Here is a 21,631-nt window from a genome sequence, read left to right on the forward strand (position 1 = left end):
TTTTTTTATTTAATTATTTTCAAAAAAATTGAAGACAGCCATTTTGTAGAGTTCATTTTTCTGAAAATATTGACGTTTCAACATTTTAATTTCATTAATCTCTTGATTTATAATACTTTTTCTAGTTTCGAAAAAAACTGCGTATAGTGTGGTATCGATGTATCAAACATGTGGCCCGCGTGCTCGTACGGCCGGCGAACGCTTTCAGTGTAATTACTAATTACTAATTTACAGTTTTTCTCGTAACTAGAAACAGTATTAGAAACCAGGAGATTAATGAAATTAAAATGTTGAAACGTCAATATTTTCAGAAAAATGAACTCTACAAAATGGCTGTCTTCAATTTTTTTTAAAATAATTAAATAAAAAAATATTTTTTTAAACTTTTTTATCAAAACATTAAAATAAATTAAAACACGAAATATTTGTAGTTCTTATCCCTGTGGTTCTTATTAAAAAACCAGAATTATAATATCTCTATTATTTCGGGAGATATCGCAATGAGTAAATTCTCACGAGACATTCGGTATATAATATAGAACACGACCCGGGAGGGCGAACAGGAAAAATGCAATTTTAAATGGTGATACGCGGGACGTATAATATATAGCGTGATAGGATATACAGCAGCTGCGTGACGATGTCTTTTAGGACCGACCTAAGTCCGCCGCTCTAGATATCTCGTACCGAGAGAGACTCTTCTCGGACTGGCCTGAGCCAGCCGTCCTAGACTTCTTGTATACGGAGATACTATTATTTTTTTTTTTTTTTTTGACTACCTGAACACGACTGAGCTCACGTGGTGGCGCCGTGGCTTAGTTGGTTAAAGCGCCTGTCTAGTAAACAGGAGATCGGGAGTTCGAATCTCCCCGGAGCCTTTTTGCTGCTGCAATATTCATAAGGCATTTTTTCGATGTTTATTATACAGTAAATGATAGTTTTAATATATAATACATTTTTTCTCAAATCTTCACCATTTTTTTTTTTTATGTCGATGGTCGATCTATATATACGTATTTTTGTTGTATATTTATAGAAGTTACTTACACACAATATACATTATTTCCCAAAGAGTATTATTTTTATATTTTTATGAGACCATAATCGTATGTCACTTTATTGAATACGATAATGGCTATAACAGTATATTAGCATATATCATAAATTCATACTTATTGACGTATTATAAAGAGCTACCTAATATATTTTACATATAATATAATTTTTTAATTTTTAATTCTAATAGATAATATTCTATACCTTATACCTATACTAGTTACTTTGATAAAAATATTATTTTATAGTTAAATGTATAACAATAAAAAAAAATAATTTATTAAAACAAGTATTCATTTTAAAGGCATAACGTTCATGGCCATGGCAATTTTTCGATTATTATACAATTATGTATAATATATTATGATTATATTATTATACAGTATTAAACTGTCAAAATGTCAATAATACAATTATTAATATTGTTTTTTTTTGTTCAAAATTATTTATTATAATAATCTTATTTTTAAGATTAAAATAATTATTGACAAAATATTTTTTTAGTTTCTATAGGTATAAATAGGTAAAATAAGTAAAATAATAAAATATTTTATGATCAACAACAATTTATTTTTTAAACAATACATATTAATTATTATTATAATAATGATCTATAAATTAACAAACTAATTTCGTTATTTTATATTCTAAGTGGATGAATGAATACAATATGCTTTAATTTCAAATGATATATTTTGTTTTTTGTTTATTATTATGTGTTATTCATTCATAAAGTTACGATTATTCTCATCAAACGATTTTTGTTTTTTAAATTAATTCAAAGAGTATTAGAGGAATAATAATAGAGGAATTATAATATATTATAATTTATTATATTTTACTAAACATAATTGCATTTTTTAAATAATCAGATTGAATTTAAGCTAATACATTTACATCATTCATATTTCATACGCATACTAATATTCTAGTATTGTAGTAATGTCTAATGAGTAATGAGTATATCCGATATCGTATGTTATTCAGTTATTGTAATTCTACCAATGGAGTAAGTATTTAAGTATTTAGGTGTTCTTTTAAAAAGGTGTTATAATATAATAATAATATAACTGTTTATATAAAATATAGTTTACTAGTTATTAGTTAAGATTATAAAAAATAAATGATCAAATAAGAATAATTTGGCAAAAATATAAAATATAAAATTAGTTATAATATAAATGTTTTTATTTCTAATTACACAATAATGTATATACATAATATAACACATGTTAAAAGTGGTGGGGGTATAATATTCCTTAACTCACGTATACATTTTAGAGTATTTTAGAGTAGAGCAGTAAGGTAAGTTGCTTAGTTTTAATGCATTATATTTCTCCGGGTGAGTATATCGGCGCCGTGGCTTAGTTGGTTAAAGCGCCTGTCTAGTAAACAGGAGATCGGGAGTTCGAATCTCCCCGGAGCCTTTTTGCAATTTTTACAAAAACATTTTTTTCGATGTTTATTATACAGAATTCGACAATTCTAATATATAATATTTTATATAAATAATAATAATTTTTATATAATATTTATAATATTTTTTCTCAAATCCTCGCCATTTCATTTTTTTTTAATCTATATATATATTTTTATTCTGTCGTTCAGTAGCAAATTTATGGACAATACATTATTATTTTCGAAAGAGTATTTTATATTTTTAAGGGTCTGTAATCGTATGTTACTTTATTGAATTAATGAATACGATACTATAATAACATATAAGCCATACATGTAAATATGATACTTATTGATGTATCATAAAAAATTATACTTAATGTATTATTTTTCATATAATGTTTATAAACTGAAAATTATTTTTAAAAATATTACAATAAATATAAAATAATTATTTAAACAAATATTCATTTTAAAGGCAAAACGATCATAGTCGTGGCAGTTTTTCCATTATTACACGAAATATTGCGGACAACCATAATTTTCAATGCCAAAATGTAAATAATTGTTGAATTATTTTTTTTTATCATAATAAAGCTATAATGTATATATAGGTACATTTATAATCCATTACTACAGTCAATACTAAAATAGCGAAGTAAGAAAGTTTTTTCGTTTCCTGTAAAGTGATGTATTTTTTACTTATACCCATAACTCGCGCAACGTCCATTACGTACGTGCCGGCAATAATTTATTACACGATTTACATATTATATAAATGTAAGTATATTGTGTGTATCTCAAATCGTTTTTTAGTGTTTGTTAATATAAATACCGTGCGGCCGTGCGGATGTGGCGTCGCGGTCTGCGTGTTGTATCAAATATGATAATATAATAAAATACGATAATATTGTATCGATATATTATCGATATAATATTAGGAGGTAGGTATATGACAACATTTAGGAAGATCGGCGGTTCACGGATCACGGTAAAAAATAATGTCAATGCCATACTATAACACTGTTCTCGCAGTGCTCACGAAAAGAACATAATAATATTTTTATGAAGTATAATAATTATTAAACCTATTCCGATACTTATCTTGTCTTTTTTTGTCAAAGAACATTTTACATCTACGTACTTAACGTAAAACTATAACAATTAATATCGTTTGAACATCGTAAGATGGGTGCAAATATGCAATGAATATTATTTATATTAATTATTAATGTTGTGTATAGACGTATAGTAAAATTAATCACGTGGTATACGAGTAATAAATTATCGTCTTATCGATATTAGACGTAAACGTTTTTCGTGAGACAAAAAACTACAGACGCGGTATATTTATATATTATTTGATTTTAATATCAATTCGATTACGGCTAATAATTATTTATTAATTTATTATATTATACATTTATAATATGAGATTATAAGAAACGTGTTTAAAAGCGAAATGAGTATTATTATTAGTTCTCTAATATACAATATTATCTGAATAATAATACATACGTAATAGTTTTAATTTTATGAAGTTGTATACCTTTTACTTAAAATATTTTCGTCCGGTAATAATATATTAATTGTCGTAAAATTCATATAAAATTAGCTTATAAACCATTTGCAAATTCAATTTTAAGACATCGTAATCACAGTATACGTATATTTATACATACTTTGAGGAAAATAATGTTTTTATCTTATTCTATATGTATTGCATTTTTTTCTTTTAGACAATTTAACGATTTCACCGTGGGTATAACTGGTATAAGTACCTATTCTGTATTGGAAGATAATAACTTGCCTCCCCACTGCACAAAAATTAAGTTATTGGCTAAGCTTATAGAAGATATTATTAAAATATCAAGATAACTAAATAATGATGTACGGTGGTACTATTTAATTTAATTTTCCGTAAACTATATAATATAAATATATTCGATAGTAATAAAAAAAAAAAATACTTTTATTATTTTTTTTATTTTATACACCCACCGTTTTTTTACAACATGAAATGAAAGTTATTATATCTAAAATAAGAAAAAAACAGTTTAAAATAAATAAAAATGTGTAGGATTACCTTATTATTATTTATAGAATAATCTGGATTTTATTAAAATTATTTTATGGATTTATTTATAATTTTAATTATTGGTATTGTTTTTAACTATACCCGAATAGTTACAATACGATCGTTCACTAAATTTTAGTAGCTCAACAATTACAGTTGTTTCATGTTTGATAAATAGGTAATTTGAAATCAATTGAGTTCTATACAGATTCTTCTATGCCTCTATGGTATAAAATAACACAGGTAGTAGAATGTAGACAGATGTAGCGTAGACCTTTAGAAAAATGTTATTGACAAGTGTTACCTTACAACCTACCTGCTAAAGTACTTAATATCAAATTTTATCATTCGTTTGGATTTTTACTCTGCCTTTTCCCGTAACCCTCTTTTGCCTCTTCTAACTCTCTTATTGGTTTTATTTGTACGGGAACACTTGAAAACATATTTTTAGAAACCAGAGTACAATAATATTGAAAAGAGAACGATTATTTCTGGGATTTTCTTTTCTCTCGCTCAACAACCTGTGGGACCCTGTAGCCCTCACAAAAGAACCATGGCATATAAAAATACCATCTGAACAATATTTTATGTTAAAATGCATAATAGGATCATAAGGACATCGTTATATATATATATATATATATTTAAAATTTCAGCTCAGTATACATCACGCGAGACAGCTTACTTATTATTGAATGACTGGTCTATACGCATCGGTCTCCGCCGAGTCGACTATATTCGAGACGGATGCTATACCTCCTTTCCCGTAGAAAAAAAAATCGATGGCAATTTCAAATCTGAATTGGTAATGTTATATTATAGTCGGGGAACGGAGAAATACGAAACGGACATGACGTACGCTCTTTCAAAGACCGTGCGTTATAAATTGAAGACGAAAAGGCAAATACACCGAATTTATCGTCGGTAGCCGTCTGTGTAAACGTAATATGAAATCCCCGGTCCCATAGCCTTTGATAATAAAAAAACATAAATTATAATATAATATACCCATTTAATGTAAGAAAGAAAAAAACCGAAAATCCCGTTTGACGATCCGTGGTATAGTCGTGGCATATTATTCTTATGTGTCTTGTGCTTGTTATAGTTATTATACATAGGTAGGTACATATTATTATTATAATTTTATGGATATACATAGAATATAAGAATAAATATTTTTGAAACGGTTAGTAATAATAATTTCCGATCACTTATTATGTTTTTAACGCGTTACAACTGCATAATACGTGCCCCGCCCGGTATACTGAACATTTGATTTGTACAACAATATGTATGTTTATCGTTCTCAGTTTTTATTATATGATATGTACAGGTGTACTTGAATATTTTTTTAACAATTTAAAGTATTGTCGAAAAACATAATGATATGTAAACGATAAGTATTAAAACTTCTGTACAAAATTATGGCAATATATAATATGAAATGATGATATTCGCTATCGATTTGGCCGTGCAGGCGAATAGCGCTACAGGATTAATAATAATTTATCTTACGATCCATCGACGTCTCACGATTTAATAATATGACCCGTAGACGGGGTGAATTCAATACGGCGTATTATAATATGTCTTGTCTGTAATTCCATACGATAATAAAATTAACTTTTACGTCAGTTGACTAACGACACAAAGAATTGGCTTGACGTATGCCGAGGCGGGTGCGTGTGTACAATGTCTCAAAGAAACGTCTGCGGGTGTACAGCATGTATATTGTATACATATCGTTAACAAAATCAACAATGTCTTATATTTTATTTTTTTTCATCCCCTCGCTCATTCCTTTACACAACGTGTAGATTGCAAAACACACCGTACGGCCCTTGGGAAATCGTCCCTAAGGCTAGCGACTTGTTTACACGGTATACGATATATTAATGGAAAATGTCATTACGATATTTTTGGTTAACACGATCTACTACTATTCGTTATAATTGATCCAATTAGTAGCCGTGTCTTTAAACGACAAATGAAATAAATAAAAATGCTATGCAGGCGGATTTGTCGATTTGTCGATTTGATATAGAAATATTATATAATGGTAGTTTGGCCAGTTTGGGTACATTATATTACACGCCATACGGTGTAATAGGTATACCTCTTCTACATCTACTAATTAGATCCGCACGTATTGAATATATGTACGTTTAGTTATTACTTTATTAGTGTTATCGTCGTGGTTGTTACTTGTAAAAAGATAAATATCAAATTTAAATCTAAACGATTTAGTTTGAATTTATAATTTTTTTTTAAAATATCGTATTTCACGTTAATAAATATTATTACACATAAAGTAATATCTATTTTAAATTGAGTCTAAAATTACATATATATGTAAATACATGTAATAATTATACCACTCACTCGACGCGTCTTGAATGTGATTTGTTAGATCGTAATTACATAACAATACAATTTCTACACTAATATAATCGGCCTGAAAAAAGGGTTTCAACTTTAATTTAACTTTTTTCAATGAAAATGCTTGTGACATGATAGAAAATAAAAATATGACATTATATAGAAATAATATGATTTGTTTCGCCCCGATGTGTTTATTTAATTCAGTTTAGAGGGATTTATTTTCGCATATATTTCGTTTACAGATTTTCTCTGACACCCTATGCATGTAAAAAAAAAAGTTATAATAATAAATGCGTCCTCTCCTCCTATATAAACAATGAAATACTGAGTACTCACAGTGATGCGAAAGCGTATGAAATGCGTTTTCCAATCCAATCGACAGCTCGTCATTCCAATATTTATTTGATAAACACTAGCGGGAATGCTGACGAAAAGCACTCGAATGTGAAACCATAAATAAACAGTTTTTAGCGTCGCTGAAAGAGAAATATTATCTGGCGTTTCTAATAATGGTAATTTTTATTTTTTTTTTGTTATTTTTATTTTATTGTAATACCTATACTAAATAAAATATTTGAAGAAAAAACAATCAATAAGGTTATTTTTTGTTTGTGCTTACAATTTATATTTTATTCATAATTAGCGAACCTTTACCTGTTTGTTTGTTAACACTTTTGGTGACTAACATAGTTCTCACTTGTTTTTCTAATATTTTTTTTTTTTTTAAATAAATAATTTTACTGTCAAACACAAACACCCGAATATCGTAAATCCAAAAGCATTATACATTTGTACTATATTTGTTTTATTTAACATAGAATATAAAAAAAAATATTCGAAACTATCAATATTTTGATTATTAAAATCGCCTTTATTTGACATCATATGTTTACTTTTTATTCAATATAATATATCACTTGTTAAAATTCATGCGAGTGCATTAGGCATTATTTTGCATAAATATTATGTAAAAATCAATTCTTTATTTATTTTACATTTTATTATATCAATTGAAAAGTTATAATAATAATTATTAATATTTTTAATTCTGTGTCGAATATTGTTGCTTTAATATTGCTTTATTGGTTTTGCTTTAGTTATAGTATAATTACATTATACACATTGTGTATACAACTATAATATTATGTTATGTGATAACAATATAGTATCGCGTAGTTACAATATCCCAATGCAATGGATATCCTGTTTATATGTAATCTAATAACCTTAGTTGTTGAGGCTTTAATAATTGAAAAAAAAAGTTTATAATTTAAAATATCAAAACACACCAAATTTATGGAATATAAATAGTATATACATATTATATAGGCATTGTGTGTCGAGTAATTACTTAAAAATAATTGTGTTAAATTTCTGGTGTTTTTGTTTATTCTCATTGATCAAATAGGTAGGTGAAGATGATTCAAATTGTCTTTTGTAAAGCAAACAGTTTTCGGCAGAATTATAATAATACTTCGAAGAGAATACATTTTAACAATTTTAACTAGTCGCGAGACCGCGTGCGCATAAATCACTAACGCAAACGCACCACCGTTTATGCCCCGGCACATTTTCCATTTCCATCCCGCTGTGGCAAGAATTTCTGTATTACGCACTGTTAATTGCACACCTCCCCAAATCGTAGGTTTAATCGTATCCGTATAATATTCGCAAGTTTATTTAATTGCTCGATCTTGGAGTAATTCATTAGACTTTAGACTAATATATATAGTCTAATATACACAGTATATATAATACATTTTATGTTTTATAAAGCATATAATATAATATACTATACCAGACAAAAATAGTTTACTGCGCGTGTGCGATTGTACACGGACCGAATCAATATTAAAATGGTATTTATAGATAAAACTACATTATGAAAAAAATAACAAACATTTGAACCGAAGAGTTCTCATTTGTCTCTGGGACACGTATAAATCCCTGAAGTATTTCTGCGTATAACGTATACCTACATATCACATTGGGATTTGCTAACCTCTTTCCTCCTGAACATTTAGTTATCTTTTTTAGACCTCTGCTTTAGGTGAGTAATCCACCGTTTTACAATCACCGAAAACAAAAGCTCTCTCTCTCTCTCTCTTTCATCATTTATACAGAGTTTCCTCGCGAGGTCCCTAAGGTCTTTTCCTAGGTAACCGAATTCGTTTCCCATACAGCTCAGGAGCTACTGGTATTAACGGCCTTTAAAGTGCGCCAGTGTCCCATGGCTTATTTCATTAGTGTATTTACCTTGTTTTCTCCTGTCTCTCTCTTCCGCTCTCATTTTCTGCGTGTAACCTCTTCCGCCAACGAACAAAACGTAGTACCGCGTTGGTAGGGTTCGGCAATCGGATTATCGTGTTCTTCTCGTTTTGTCTTCCGCGCGTCACTTGACAGTCGACCTATCTTATCTGTTTACTCTCCCTTGCACTTTCCAACGAAAAATAGGGTAATTATAAACGTTGACGTAGGTTCCCGGGTTGGATTACGCGCACTTAAAACATTTGCAGAAACTCGTCAAGAAAACTTGACAAAATGTAATAAACTTAACCAGTATAATTCAGGTTGGAACATATTATTGTTGTATTTATCTTTGCTCTTATCACGTCATTTGTGCGATATTCACAAGCTTAAAAGTTTTAAAATTATAAAAGAGAACTTTAACATTTGAATGCAAAAGTTCATTGAAAGAAAAAAATAAGGTCTTATAGTTGATAAATGGTTCGTTTTTTTTCTTGGATTGGAATACTTTTATTTTATTTAATAGTTCATATAACTATACACGTGCTATAAAATTTAATCAAAACTTTTTATTGAATATTTTGCAATATTTTACATATCGTAAAATTATATTATATAAACTATTATTATTATCATACAATTTTTTCTTACATTTGTAAATTTTTATATTCATAACAATCATAAATTCATAACATATTTTGTATGAATGTAGAAACAGTTCAAATTTTGATAATCTGCTATTATTGATATGTTAACATTAATAATGCATACCTATTACATATATTTATAAATGTATGTACCTAACGAAGTTTTTTATGGTTAAGGAAATCAAAAAATTAAGAACTATTAATTGTTACTAATAAAATTACAAACATTAATAATTTTGAAAGATTTATAGATATGTATGATTTTACTAGTTGAACTTGAAAAAATCTCTGTAACGTGTATTATTCCAAGTAGGTAATTAGGACTTAGCTATTATTATTGTTTTATTTTACTTTGATTGAAGTTTAAGGATAAGCTTAAATTAACCTTAACATATTATGGAAGATGATTTGATTATTTTTAATTCTGTGATTTAGAAAGGGAGGCAACAACTTATTAATAAATATTTAAATATTTAATATTTTAGGTTTCTGGCCTCGAGTATAAATGTTTATAGGTAGTTTTTAAACTAATGTAGTATAAAAACTGCAAACATTTCTAATGTGGCTTCCCCGAGTTCTTTATGTTTCAACTGTAATTTATGTTTATTATTTCTTATTCAGTAGGTACTAAGGAAATACGCTTATACGTTTTGATTACTAGTTTATTTAACCTTAATGTGACTATATTAATGCTTGAACGTATTCTATTGATTTATTCTTATTTTGTTAATACAGTTACACAAATTAATGATTTCGTCATTATAGGTTAAAATGAAATCCATATTCACTTATAACATATTATAAACCATTAAGTGTAGTTTAAGAAAAATAATTTATAATTCAATTAGAATAGTTATGTTTTATGATATATTTTTAATATTACTTGCGGTTAATATTTTTGAATAACAAATTCCGTATAATATGATTTTACTTTTTAAACAACTATCAATTCAAACAGTATTGGGATGGTATAAAATATAGTAACTACACATATGTTTATACAATTTTGCAGCTACAACTGTTGACTATTATTTATTACTACCTAAAAAAATATATATTTTACAGTTAGTAAATTTGCTCGGTAACTTACATTGACTATAATCTTTATTATCAATATTATCTTATCACTAATATTTATATTTATTAATGATTTATTAATATTTAATTGTAATATTAGTAGTAATAATAATAATAAAAATAATTTTACAGTTAAAGTGCCGGTTAGGGATATTTATATTCTACGAAATAACAAATTCATTTGTAAATTGACGAATAGTAGGTATAGGTAAAATATAATATAATACATTAACTAGTTATTTTATTCATTATTATTTTTCACTAAGTTAGAGTAGATGAAATTAATGATAGAGTAAATATTTTTTTTTCTGTTAATTTTCCATACCCATAAAGCCACAACATATGAACAGACATATTTCAGTCATCAGATTGATATCATATTTGTTACTTATTCTATATGACAATTATATGCTGTATATACCTATACCTTATATATATATATTACTTATATATATATTATATATATATATAGACTATTATTTCTAGTAGGTACGTGTTAAATATGTTTACCTACTTTCATGGAAATTAAAATTAAATTTTAATTAATGAGTTTGCAATATTAGTATCGATTTCTGGCCGCAACTACATTATAACAAAATACTAGGACTATCAATGAACTGGACTCTTTTAATCCGAACATAACTTACCTTTTATAAATTCTGGGACATAAGTAGTAGGTATGCATCATCAGGTATATCAGGTAAGCTTTTAAATATACGCGTGTAACATAGATATTTCGTTAATTTAAAATGAATATATTATAACTAAATTATGTCCTTATCGACTTGAATTGAATTAGTTATTTTTAATAGAAGCCACGACAAAATAATTATGCGCTGTTACTAGTGACTCTAGTAAATGGTAAACATTAAAATGTCTAAACGTTTAATTAAATTAGTTTTATCATTTTGCACCTGTCTCGTACCAAAAAGGCTTTGCTCGTACGATCCTTAATCCCTTTAGAGCAAACCCAGTGGCACGTGACGTTATCATCAGGTCATTATTTTGGTAGCATTAAAATTTACGTCGCCACCGAAAACACCTGATACCATGTAAAACCCAACTGAGATTTGAAAAAAAATAATTGTCCATGCAATTAAAATTGAAAAATATTAATCTATATAGAATGTTTTACTTTGGTATAGTAGTTATTAACTTGAAAAAATAAATAATTTTGATAGATTAAGTTCGATTGTTTATTATAGGCGTTTTTTTATTATTATTATGATTTGCAAACAATTATTATCGTGTTGTGAAATAAATCTATTGAATTATTTTTCAGTTTTTTTTTTAATTTGAATTTAACAGCAAATAAAAACAGCAGATTACCTATTTATTTATTTACTCGATTTGCGTATAATATAATTTACAATTTTCTAAAAAAATCGTTGTTACAGAACATCAAATAATAAATAATTACTAGTTAAAGTGAATGCATAACCGAATTGTTTTGCTATGGTATACGTACTTATAGGTAATGGAAATAGTCAAATGTGAAATGATTGCATTGTTATTGGGTTTTGAGTAAAATCAAACGGAATATAACATGACAAAATTATATGTGTTGCGTTTGGCAGGTAGGTAAATTACAAGTGAACTTGCAGAGTAATTAACATTTGTGGCATGTGTATAAGTATAAAATCCAATATTGACCGTTTGTGTATTTCAACAGTTTGTGAAACTTCCACATGTTATACGCAACAATAAATTATTATTAGCCAATAGGCAATAAGTAACTTTAATAATGATAATAATAAATTAATATTTTAATGGTTATTCTCATATCTTGTATTGTAGGTATATGTTAAACTAAAATACTAAATTATGAGACTTATAGATAAAGTAATTTATTTATTGGCGCGTAGAATAAATATCATCGGTTTTAATAATATGTAAAAACGTTTTTAAAGTTTTTATAATTTTTTTGTAGTGGATGTTTGTTATTATTATTTGTACAGATTTAACTGCAAAGTCGTTAACCAGTTGAAAAAAAGTTTTTGAATTATTTACATTACATTAATACATTTAAAATCGTTTTATTTTAAATATAGCCGTATACATTTGTCCTTTTAGGTATTGAATTAAGTATCTGGAAATAGCTCGAATTTTGAGATTTTCTTTTTTGTGCACATCATTATTAACGTTATTCTACTTCAAATATTATAGTAATGATTGTAAATTTGTTAGTAGTGTTGTGTAATAGGTATGTAAAAGATAGTTGATAAACAAGTTTATGGCTCCGAATGGGTTTAGTATTGGTTCTACTACCTATGCTGTTTTTAAAAAACAATATTTTTGAGCAGTAAGTGTTGGCGGTAGCTGAAATATTTAAACTAAACCGTATTTAACTTAAAACATTTCTGATGATAATTTAAAATTATGAACACCATAAATACAGTGAATAAAAAATATTCGCGAGAATATGCCCGAAGCGCTGTCGAGGTAAAAATAAAAATGCTCGAGATTAAAACTGATAATAATATCATAAAATATTTTACAATTATTTAATTATTTTTCATTGTTTTATTTTCATACCGTAGAAATATTAATTACCCGCGTTTGGTGGTCCCTATATATCGTTATAAAAAATGTATGTATAGCTAAAGTAAAAGAAGGCAGAGCATACACCTGATTTATGTTATAATGTTTAGACAGATTTCACTTGTTGAATTGTTGAACAACACATACTTAGGTCTAATGCAATTCTAATGACCTAATGGCTTATTATTATTGAATGACATTTTTACGGCAATTGAAACATATTATTGGTTATCCTTTGTCGAGAAGTATTCATCAATATGTGTCAGGTTATGCTACCGATATATATACTATAATAACATCAGTATGTATATTATATACATTGATTGATGGATTTAAATTTACATATAATGTTATAATAATATTATGGAAGACAACTAAGAGGTATGAATCTGATGGTCCGTGTTAATGGACACGTCGGTGATTTAATCCGGGCAGAAAGCCGTCAAAATACATACGACCCTCGATATGAATGATGTACATTTAATTGGTTGATGACAAAAACCCATTTAATTCCTATAAAGTTCTCTCGGAGCGAGTGAATTATTTCGATAAATATTTTACTATGATTTAATGCAGTAGTATTTCAAATAATTATAACGAAGATCTATAAGTAATTGATTGTATTCAATCAAAATTTACAAAACTATATAAACTTAATATAAATAGTGAAAACAAAATTATATGTTGTTGTATAGCATTTAATACAAAGATGACTGCAATTATTACGAAATTAAACAATTAACACGATTAATTAATAATTAGATAAAGCACAAAATAAACGTAAAATAAATTATTATTTCTAATATTGCAGATAAGCTGAATTTGATTTGTGCAATTTCAGAATAGGTACATACATGATATAAATACGGTTACCAGAAATTTTCCTGATCAGTGAAATAGTTAATTTTTGCACGGAGTATTCCATAGAAAAGTGTTAAGTAGCGTGTAATTTTATATAAATTATACAAAAAAAAAAAATTATTATGTTAATCCATAAACCCCGTTAGTCGTGACAACGTTTAAAATAACGTCGTTTTTTTTTATCCGTACTTGTCATATTGAGTTTGTCGTTTACCACGAAACTGTTGATTTAATCAACGTGTGCCCTTGGCATATTTCATTACGCACTTTCTTTAGCTTTATCCATTATTATTATTAACTCGAGAAACCGAGTGGAGTAAAAAACATACCCCTTCTTCTTCACCCACCATAACTTTTTGTTCATAAGTTTTACATTGAAAAGCACAAGAATGAATATCACGAAAATAAAAGTTACAACTGCATTTATAATAAACGATCTAATAAAGATACATTTTTTACAACTGGTAAACTTCGGTTTACTTTTCGTCGAAATTGATGACGAAAGTCTTGGGTCGGTCTTGATTACTTTTTTCTATACATATTTCACTATACTGGACATTGACTTTAGAAAATAGTAATAACCCTCAAAGAGGATTAACTTAAATAATTTTTATCCATCCTTTATATGACAATGTTTGAATAGTATGAAACACTGTACATTCCTATGTACTCGTATTATAGTCAGGAACAGTTCGTAGTTTATATTTAAACCATCATTTTCTTGCTTGGATTTTTATATTTATTTTAATTCAATTTTTCAAAACATTAAGTCTAGGAAATTTTTCAATAATATAATTTAAACACGCTTGAGCTAAGCAATGGTAAATAAAATTAATATTATACTAATAAATCTCCGCAAGTCGCTTTCGCTTTAAAATCTTTCTCGAGAATGTCTTCAGATCATTACAAAATTACCATAACTATTATGTACAATACTCCTATCCCTGTTCAAATTTAAACTGGATATTTGGGTATATTATTATTTGAAAACCCTAATCTGTGGTGTTTTTAGACTAATCATTATAGAATTTACACATTTTTTCTTTTATTTGTAATCTTTTCTGATTTAAACGGTGTAAGAACACAGTTAAATTAAAACATTTAAGCGAAAATTGAGGTTACATACCTAAGTATTTAGCTGAAATTTTTTGTTTAATCCAGTAACACTTCGATATTCACGGTTTAATGTTAAGTATATTTTACGTTTACCGACTTATCACCATAATATTATGGCCCCTATTAATTTTTTTTTAAAAAAACGTATCTAAAGAACTTAAAAATAAATTCTGACTGCCGTTATAGGAATAAGTAATAATTGTTAGGTCGTTTGTTTTGTACACGTTCTTATATAATACCGTTTGTGTATACTATACCCTTCGATGCATTTTTGACTCCATAAAAAACTTCCAAAGGCCATATAGAGTATTGGCATGGTGAAAATAAATGCGATAAAAAACTATCGAATTCGTTTTTATGGCTATTACAAAGTGCTTACATAAACCGAAAGAGAAAATCTGATTGTTATCATTGAAAAAAGTGGCTTTCGAAAACTGTCAAAATAGAGATAAAATAATTTTTCTTACGACCATTTTCATTTTCGTTTTGTTTACAACTTTAAAATAGTAAAATTATTCAATAACTTAATATTTCAATTTTTGTTTGTAGTATTTAAATGTTAGTACTTACATTTTACATACATTTTATGTACAATTATTTAGTGATAATATTGGGTTTTAAAGATATGAAAAAAACCATTATTTAGGTATTATATATCTATGTTTATAATTAATAATTGTTAATTAAGTATTTAAGTGATACATAATATTTTATAAAATTATTTAATATTTATACATACCTACATTTTTGTAATAATATAGTCCAATACTTCAATATTAAGTTGTTTCGGACTTAATTAAGTTAGTGTTATAGTTATACAACATGTATGCTACATAACAGGCTTAGTGAAATACATTCTTTTATAAGCACTCACATTAAAAAATCACAATACTTAAAAATCTATAATAATTTTGTGATGCCTGTCTAAGAACTCCGTTAGCCTATCGCCATTAATTTAAATTCTTGCTAGCAACTTTATTTTATTATAAGTTATTCATGATCGAAACAAACAGTTTTTTGTTTTCAAAAAGACCGAATTCGGCAAATTTATTTTGCATATTATTTACGAAAATTGACTATGACTGAAAAGTAAAGTAAAAAATCACATTACATTTATTTGAGCTCTATCGATAAAATATAATCTGTGATGACTAAAGACAATATTCTATTCGATAAAATTATATATTAATCATGTATATAATACCTTTTTTAAAGAAGTTAATAAAATTACTAAAAAGATTGACATAATTCAAATTGGAATACATAAATGTAATACAATTTAATTTATTATTGGCAATAGAGAAATGTTCTATGAAAATAATATTGATGATCACAAATATTTTGTAAAAATAAAAATGAATCATTATAGGACAATAATATTATTACGATTATTGTTTTAAAAAAAATTCTGTAAAATCAATTATTATTATTATTAATTATAAAATAATATACACACACGTCATAATATTATGACGTATTATATTATAATAATACCGCAATTATTCGTTAAATTCACTTTGTACGTTACAGTATAATACAATAATATATACTGTTATTGTATTATAGTGATTCATATCAATATTTTGTGTTCGACAGTTATAATACACTAAACCAACGTGACAGAACTGTCAAATTTAGTATGTTTGTGTGTTGAAGCTTAGTCGATAACAAAGCGCTCCGTAAAGAGACAACATTAGTTAAGCACTTAGTGTCAGGCTTAAAGAGCATCGGGATGAATGGTAGTATTGAATTAAGCTGGACGAAACGACGGATGGTGTATGGGGTTATGAGCGCACAGGGCTTTTGAAATTAAAAGCAAAGTTTCGCGAGACACATTCGGTAAGACAGTTTGCACACGACCGGAGTGTAAGCTCTAAATGGGAAATATGTGTATTTTAGATTCAAGACGTAGGCAGGTACAGAAGACTAATTCTGAATGACGATAATCTAATGTGTCGTGTGCGCGCTGTATCAATGCGCCAAATTACACTCGTACGTAGGTATAATAATATATATTATAATGCAATAACTAATAATAATGTTTTGTATTATGTATGATATGATATTAATTTAATACAGCAAATGTCTGACACACCTGCAGCTATTGGATTATATTATATGTACGGCATATTTTCGTTACGATTATTGTAGTCGCGCAAGTAGAAATAATAAATATTCATGCGGTATTCTTAAAATGCAAATTTACGTTTTAATCGACAAACGTATTTATTTGTGTGCATCAGAGAGGAGTGGACGAAACGTGGTGGTCACTTTTCCCCTTATTTTATACACAGCAGTATATGTTACTATTATATCGGTTAAGTTTTGATCACATCGATAAAAAAACCATCCGATTCAAATTGAAAACAATACGCCGTCGGTAGGTATGCCAATCAAAACAGAGTACAAAATATTACACACAGGGTCTGTCGTCCGTCATTCGCCTGCTATAACACAAGATCTTTGAAAATGCGATACGGTCGAGAATAACCAGTAGGCACTTGCATACATCTCGTTGAAATTCATTATAATAATGATATTCCATCCTTGCGAAACATAATATTTCAATTATCAAAAATTAAACATTTATAATTAATGATCGAAATTACGTCCTAGGAATAATGTAAACTTCATAATCATAGAGGTTATATTATATGTATTTGATGTGTTCGGAATGACAATGACACAATAATAATAATTTTAAAACATTTATTATTAAACATAATATTGTCTATATTGCTTATACATTTTCAGTTTATAGGATAAACATTATATAGATTATATCAATATTTGAATAATAATATTAATGGTTTACTAGTTTGTGGTGTTTTATCATATTTGTATTTCATGAGTACGCGTGTGTTTTCAATTTTATATGTGTGCGCGTTTAAATTTTGTATATATTATAATAATTAAGGATATCATATTGTTATTTAAGTTTAAGACAATTTTTCATGAATGTATGCTATTTATAAAGTCAATAATTATAATCAAAACATTTACATAATATTATGCCTAAAAAAATTTAAACTATCTTATTTTTTCTTTATCAAAATATTCCATTGAAATTAATTTTAACGGAAGAATTATTTTTACGTTGGCACGTATAGTTGAACCTTTTTTCCTTTCTATATTTTATACGATTATATATAGCTACAAGTAGGCATTAAACATTAGTGTTTAAAAATGAAATATCTTTTTTTATTTATTATAAATGGAATCCTATGTACAATAGAAAACATTGTGATGGTAGAACACAATAAAGCATACATTCTTTCACTGTGTTAAAAAAATATTTAAATTAAATTTTATCAAAAGTGTATGACTGTAAAGCATTTATTTTTTTATTTTTCATTTATTGATTATATATTTGTGTTCTGTGTACTTCATTAAACATTGAAACTTTCGTATGAGTACACAATTTGTGTACCATATTCATGATATTGCAGACGTTTTAGACTGAAAAAATGTTATGTACATTTTTTATTCATATAGCTTGTATTCATACGGTATTATTCGAATGGGGAATTGATACTGCATACACGAACACCTGAAGGGAACAACTCGCCTACTTTTTTTTATTATTACTATTATTATTATTATTATTATTATTATTATTATTTTTATGTGTAGGATTGAGAATATAATAATATTGTCCCTTTGGTTGCACAGAGAACAGAATTCTTCGCCCGTAAATTATTTATAAAAGGAAAAAGTTTTAATATTTCCTCATTCGAGTGTTTCCTCTTTCCCTTCCCCTGGCTCTATAAAACGTTATTTCTTCGTTGCCCGTCTTATTCATAACCAAAAACCACATGTATACATTCCATATTCTCGGAAACGTTTCACCCAAGGTTTCATTTTTTATTAGACATTTTATACATCTCTACTATATTTTTTGTTTGTGTTTCCACATACCTGTTGTGTTTACGCATGGTCGGTGTCTCTGCAGGTCGCAGGATTGCGATAAAAACCCGTTATTTATGGTTGAAAAAAATTAATAATACTCATTTTATGCAAAATAACAATAATAATAATAATAATAATATGATGTACACTACGTGTGTCGTGTCTAACGAGATCATAAATAACAAATAAATTATTATACGATTTAAAGTTCTAAAACTAAAATATTATATGGGTATATGTAGTCATACATGGAATTATTGCTGTTTAAATAAATAATAATATATACAAATAGAAGATATATATCGTAAAAAAGTTTTACCAAAAAATGAGGATAGATAGTTTTCTTAAATATCGAGACAAGACGCTTTGTTTTTATTATAAATTATTGCGTAATAATTCAAATCTGGTGTCTTATTAAAAAAATCAACTGAAGCTTCTAATACCTAATGTTAGTACAGTATTACAACTACTATATAAAAAAAATAGAATAACAATAGCATAAATCATATGTATCATTATTTATGATAGTTGTAGCTCAATGTAAATAGTAGGTATATACAAAATAAATGTATTGTTTATCGACATAATATTAATTAAATTATTCAAAAGCCAAGATAAACTTTTAAAATTATTATTTTCGGAGATAACAAACTGCAGTACAACATGTTATACGTATACTATTTAATATTAATATTTTTAGTTTTTGAAGTATTTTATATGATAGACAGTAGACACATAATATGATGTAAAAAATAATCACGAAGAAAAATAATATACTATAGAATTTTATAATTTTAACCCTCCATTGCTATTTTTTTAAATTAACTAATGCCGCGCAAGTTATTACGATAAAACGATAATCTTATTTGAATATTATACACAGAACCTATAGATTCCTGAAAATCCATTGGTGTATTTATTTGTATCGTGTGGTTAGAAAATCTAGATAATCCATTCGGATGTAACCAAATTTTTAGCAGACACGAGCATTCGATCAGCTTTTATTTTTAAAAGATTAGTCTTAAAAAAATAAAGCCTAGTGGTTTAAGCAGCTTTTGAATTCTTGACGACTAGTGCGTCTGTTGTGTGAAAATTAGTTTTTGTTGGTCGAATGTGATTTTTTTCCGCCACCACTGAGACCGAAACCATTAACGGCTTAGTGAGAGATTTCCAAGTAGGATAGCGACGTCCGAAGAACAGGGGTTTATTTCATTAGTTCGCCTGATGTCCCATAAGTTTTTATGACCCTTTAATGGACTCGTTTTTCCATTAAAATTGTGGCAATATTTGTGTACAGTATTCAATACAATTTTGTAATTTTATCATAGTTTACATTTTATCACATCGGCAGCGTTATTGGAATTTTAAGTAAGAGCGGAATAAAAAAAAAAAAATGTAAATTGTGTTAAAAAAGTCTCTTTTTACATTTAAGTTTATTTTATGTATTATGTGTCGAAGTGGTTCATAATAATTGATATTCGTTCTTAAAATATTATCACTCGTTTTAAAAAAAGTATAAATAACATTTGAGTAGAGATCAGATAAATAGCTTCTTTTATAAGTATAATCGTGGCAGAAATATTTTAATATTATGTTGTTATTACATTAATCCTAAATTAATTATTATTATACTGAGAAGATTAGTTAAAATTATCGCTTAATTAAAAAAATTAATTTAGTAACGTACCTATATACGTTAATCGTTACTTTATATTTTTACTTATACTGTAGACATTATATTAAAACAAATTCTTTTGCGAACCTTATGCTAAGATTTTACTTTAATGATTTAAAATATATATATATTCTTACTATTAATGTACTCGTATTTGCTCTGGAATGCTATTTATGATTAAATTAAAATCAAAATAACGCATACACGTTTAATGAATAAAAATATTTTTCATAACTGTAGAAATAAATTATTGTTAGCTGGTGAATTAATTAAAAATGAAAATGAAAACTAATTAAAGTTTTACTCACAAACGATCTTAATTTTTACGAATTGCAGTTACAAAACGGTGTCAGATTCTATAATATATTCACATTTCATTGAATTTGGAATTTATTAGCATCATAATTTGTGTAGAATAACTAATTAACTCCGTTATTGAAAATATTATTAAAGTAATGTTTATAAATAAGGCACACAAAATTATATTTTGCATGTGAAAAATGATATTATGTTGATAATGTATAAGCAGATTAGGTTATGAGATTTATTAAAAAGTAAAATTAATAAATAATGGAATAAATTAGTTTTCGTTTTCAATTAATTATTATAGTTATATATGTATCTTAATAAAGTAAGATATTATAT

At 26.8% G+C, this 21,631-nt stretch overlaps 1 protein-coding gene and 2 non-coding genes across 4 annotated transcripts in view; all 3 read left to right on the plus strand.

Annotated features, from left to right (window-relative positions):
• The window catches only part of LOC132919639 (discoidin domain-containing receptor 2-like), a 214,292-nt gene that overhangs the window by 66,424 nt on the left and 126,237 nt on the right, over positions 1–21,631 (plus strand). The window lies entirely within an intron of this gene.
• On the plus strand, positions 805–878 carry Trnat-agu (transfer RNA threonine (anticodon AGU)). Its single transcript has one exon. It is a non-coding gene; the product is annotated as a tRNA-Thr (tRNA).
• On the plus strand, positions 2,410–2,483 carry Trnat-agu (transfer RNA threonine (anticodon AGU)). The gene has a single exon. It is a non-coding gene; the product is annotated as a tRNA-Thr (tRNA).

The sequence above is a fragment of the Rhopalosiphum padi genome, chromosome 1 (assembly GCF_020882245.1).
Source record: "Rhopalosiphum padi isolate XX-2018 chromosome 1, ASM2088224v1, whole genome shotgun sequence".
Lineage (NCBI taxonomy): Eukaryota > Metazoa > Arthropoda > Insecta > Hemiptera > Aphididae > Rhopalosiphum > Rhopalosiphum padi.